Source organism: Gadus morhua, chromosome 8 (assembly GCF_902167405.1).
Source record: "Gadus morhua chromosome 8, gadMor3.0, whole genome shotgun sequence".
Taxonomy (NCBI): domain Eukaryota; kingdom Metazoa; phylum Chordata; class Actinopteri; order Gadiformes; family Gadidae; genus Gadus; species Gadus morhua.
The window spans coordinates 23248083-23252585 of record NC_044055.1 but is presented as its reverse complement, the minus strand read 5'-3'; the positions used below and the strand labels follow the sequence as shown (position 1 = coordinate 23252585).

Here is a 4503-nt window from a genome sequence, read left to right as displayed (position 1 = left end):
ATCGTCCATCTGGCGGTGGTGGATGCACGCTATCGATTTAGGGTCGTGGATGTGGGGGCCTACGGCAGGAGCAGTGATGGAGGCACGCTCTCTTCCCTCGGCCTTTGGCACTGCTCTGCGGCTGGGGAACCTGGACCTTCCACCTGATCGACCCCTACCGGGAGCAGACCATCTGGGCCCCTAGCCGCATGTTTTCATTGGGGATGAAGCTTTTCCTCTGCGGAGGAACCTCCTGCGGCCCTACCCTGCCCAAAACCTGGGGGGAGAGCGGAGGAGCTTCAATTTTCGGCTGTCCCATGCCCGGAGGATTGTGGAGTGCGCCTTTGGCATCCTCGCCAATCAGTGGAGGCTCTACAGGAGAGTTCTCGGCGTGTCGCCAGAGGTTGCAGAGAGCGCCATGAAAGCCACCTGTATCCTCCACAACTATATGCGTTGGGATGGTGAGGGAGAGGATGGCCCCCGCACTCCAACTGTGCCATCACAGGGTGCAGTGCAGAGCATCCCCAGGGTCGGCAGCAACAACACCTCCAGGGAAGCGGTCGCAGTGAGGGAGACCTTCAACCGCTATTTTTCATCTCTGCCTGGTCGAGTGACTTGGCAGGATGGAATTTAGTTTATAATTTTTGTATATATTTTAATCAAAAAAGGCGAAAAACCAAAACTAATAATACAATTTCTTAAATCAATCTAACATTCATGTTGTATGCTGGATTACTTCTGAAGACAAAAACACACCTTTAACACCTTCATCATCATCAGAGCATTCATTATGTATCTACTACCTAATGTAATGAAAACAAATCAACATTGTCTTAGCATTAAAATGTTTAATTAACTGATTTAGTAGAAAATGATTCCAAGATATTATGTACACATTTGAAACATTTCTTATAGACGGGTTTCTTGTGTACAAACAATACTAGGTGCGCGCGCAGTCAGGGGGCAAAAGCCTGCTTCGGAGTGAACTGATATCAATGTAGATGCCGTATTGCTTGTAAGTTCTCCCTGACACAGTTGCAATAAAATGTAATTTTACTGAAAAATCGCTGTTTTTCATTGCATCACAAATCATAAAAACACTTACTGAAATGTCCATGAATTTCACTCAACTTACCAGGTTTTGACGGTTGTTTTAGATGTTTCCAATATCAGGAGCACGGTCCTAATGTTAGTTAACGCGCTGATACATGTGAACTATTACGCACAACCGTCCGCAGTGGATTGAATCTTCAGGAGAGTGACGGCTATTAGCCTATTATATATTGGTATAATTTAGGCAGTGTGCGAAATACCCCCACCCCCCCCCACCCTCATTGCAGAGGATAAGACAAAAGCCGACATACGTAATGTGTGTGGGCAACAAAGTCACTGTTACCAAAATCAACATCTGTCTGTCCCTTCAAAATAAAGTTTGTGACGTGTGTGATTGGAGCAGCTGCTGACAGATGTGCTGCTGACAGTGACAGTTTCACTAAACCTGAGCCACCATCCAATCCTCCCTCGTTCACGTCCTGACGTCTCTTGGACATATAAATGCATAAATCTCTGTATATTCTGTGTTTTTCCTCTCTTCAACTAATTGTTTCAGTTTTTGCCGGTGTCGGTCTGCAACGTGAAATCTGGTGCGCACCTGTTTCTCTCTCGCATACTCGCTCGCTCTCGATCCGCATATTAAAAATAAAAACTAGTGAGGAAGAAATAGGCCTACAAACCCCCCGAATATTGACGAGTATTTCGCACACTGAATTCATGTAATAATGCACAAATAATTTCACTTTTTTTTCTGCAGGGATAAATTAAACGCAATATTTACAGATCAAGCATTTTAATAAAATCATAGCCTAAATGTTATTTTAAAATTGCTCCCTCTTATGTGACAATCCTTACAAATACATTTCCTCCTTCACTCAGCAATTACAACGGAAGATCTTCAGGCCCTCAAAAACATTTGTCCAGAAGCTGCTATATTCACATCCATCAACACAGCTGCAGACTCGGACACAGACACAGCATCAGACTCTCGCCGCCTTTAGGACCTTCGGGACCCCAATCCGCCCTTTTAATGGCCTGGAGCCACAATCTTCTTCTTCTCTTGGCAAAAGGATGAGATCCTCTCGGGATATTAAACAGTTTCCATCCATCCTTTTGCCGATTCGTGCAGTTTACAGCACAACAGCTCCTTGTCATTTTCGTTCTCCGCTGACTCCGCTGGTAAACAAATGACAAATGTCCCGCTTTCTGCCCCCTGGCTGCGCGCGCACATCTGCGATGACGTTGCACAGAAACCCGTCTATAGCTTGTACTAAATCTAAATAGAAAATGATTCCAAGATATTATGCACACATTTGAAACATTTCTTATAGCTTGCACTAAATCTAAATAGAAAATGATTCCAATATATTATGTACACATTTGAGGCATTTCTTATAGCTTGTACTAAGGCTGCATCCCATTTCTACCCCTTACCCCTCCCCCTTGTTTTGAAGGGGTAAGGGTGTCCCAATTCTCATTTGGGTTAAGGGGTAGGGCGAAGATAAAAGGCTACTTAGCCCTTGAAACGAAGCTATCCAAGGACCACACTTCAAAGGGAGGGCTTCGAGGAAAATCCGGCCGAAAATGCATTTTTTACTGGTTGTTATCATTCGGACTCATGCTGTAAAGTTGACTGTATATTCAGCTCGAAGTCATACACGGACAATGCGATCTCTGAGCTCGATATAAAACATGACATAACGGTAAATAACCGTTGAACTATACATACAAGATTTTGGCGCGCTCTAGTGGCCAACCGAAATCACCAAATAAACAAACAGCAGCGATGGCTCAAGCAAAGGACACGCACAAATGTAAGTATTTTCAGCACTTTAATTACGGCAGACTGGTGTAATAATACTATTTTCGAGCGGTTTTTAATTGTGAAGTTAAGTTCGTTTCAAGGGCTAGTTAGTTTTGAATCACTAGTCAAGTTTGTTTTGATTCACTAGTCAAGTTTGTTTTGAATCACTAGAAGCCGATGCTAATGTGTTCCGCTATCGCTATTTGTTGAGATAGATATCCGATAACCCTTGACATGACATGTTAAGGTTTCAAGTAAAATTTGTGTGCAGTGGATTTGCTTACTACTACAATTCCTTGGTTGATTATACCGGCGCACTGATTTGATATCGGTAAAGCTGCCACCTAGGCTACGTCGCTCGCCTGTCAAACTGAAGATTTCCTTTCCACTTTTACCTCAGGGACACCACAGGAGACCAGACGGCTCATTAATTTCAGGGCGACCAGGGACAATGAGTTTCTCAAATCGAAAATGATCGCCAGAAAACAGTGGGAGTGAGTCTTACGTTGTTCAATCTTTTCATTCTTGCGTCTGTTTTCTACTTTGGTATTTCTGTGTTGAGCTCAATAGCCCACTGAATGTCTGTGTCGTTTTACTGTACGTTGGCTGTGATGTAGGCTTTTTCTGGAAGAAACGGGGATGGAGGGGAAAGTGACAAGGCAACAGGCTTCTAAGAAGTGGGAGAACCTTAAAAAGAAGTACAAGGTATGTGTCATATATCAACCAAACAAGACCATTGTTTTTGTTGTAATTTAGTATTTGCTGTGTGTGTGTGTGTGTGTGTGTGTGTGTCTGTGTGTGTGTGTGTGTCTGTTTGTTTTTTCAGGATTTGAGGACTCCCAAAACTGGGTCGGGGACTGAAAGTGGGGAGGTGACTGTGGCGACGTGGCAGTATTATGATTTGATGCACAAGGTTCTTGGTGCCCGGCCAGCAATTGACCCACCAGTCCTTGTGTCATCGATTCAAGACCCCATGGTTATCCTCATGGTGAGGGTGATGTGGTTTCATGAATTTCACTAACTGCCATTCAAACATGTTTCATGAGATATTAGCTGAACATTTCTAAAGAAAATGACTTCTAACAACTGACTTGCATTGTTTCTTTAGGAGATGGTTGAGCCCTACACCCAAGCACCCACGACAGCAGCCAGCACCCCAGTACACCCTACCACATCAATCATACGAAGGAGGTCCAAAACAGTGGCAGAACTCCTGGCTGAGGAGGCCCTTCAGGAGCAGAGGCGCCATGAAGAGAGTGAGGCCAAGACGGATCGCTTTCTGGATCTCTTTGAGAGGATGGTCAACAAATTATAATTATTGATTTTTGTTGTTCCTATGTTTTTTATTCTTGCTATTTATTAATTTATGCTATTTATTATTCCTATTTATTATTGTTATATATATTTCTATTTATTAATTTATGCTATTTATTATTCCTATTTATTATTGTTATATATATTTATATTTATTGCTATTTATTAATTTGTTATTTATTATTGCTATTTATTATTGTTATATATATTTCTATTTATTAATTTATTATTCCTATTTATTATTGTTACATATATTTCTATTTATTGCTATTTATTAATTTATGCTATTTATTATTCCTATTTATTATTGTTATATATATTTCTAATTTTAAAGTTACTTGTTGAAGAATTAA

General features: G+C 41.7%; 1 long non-coding RNA gene across 1 annotated transcript; it reads left to right on the top strand.

Moving 5' to 3' along the window:
- Positions 1-2660: 2660 nt before the first annotated feature.
- On the top strand, positions 2661-4187 carry LOC115548172 (uncharacterized). The gene is made up of 3 exons (XR_003977533.1): positions 2661-3330; positions 3454-3824; positions 3945-4187. It is a non-coding gene; the product is annotated as an uncharacterized LOC115548172 (long non-coding RNA).
- The last annotated feature ends 316 nt before the right edge of the window (positions 4188-4503 follow it).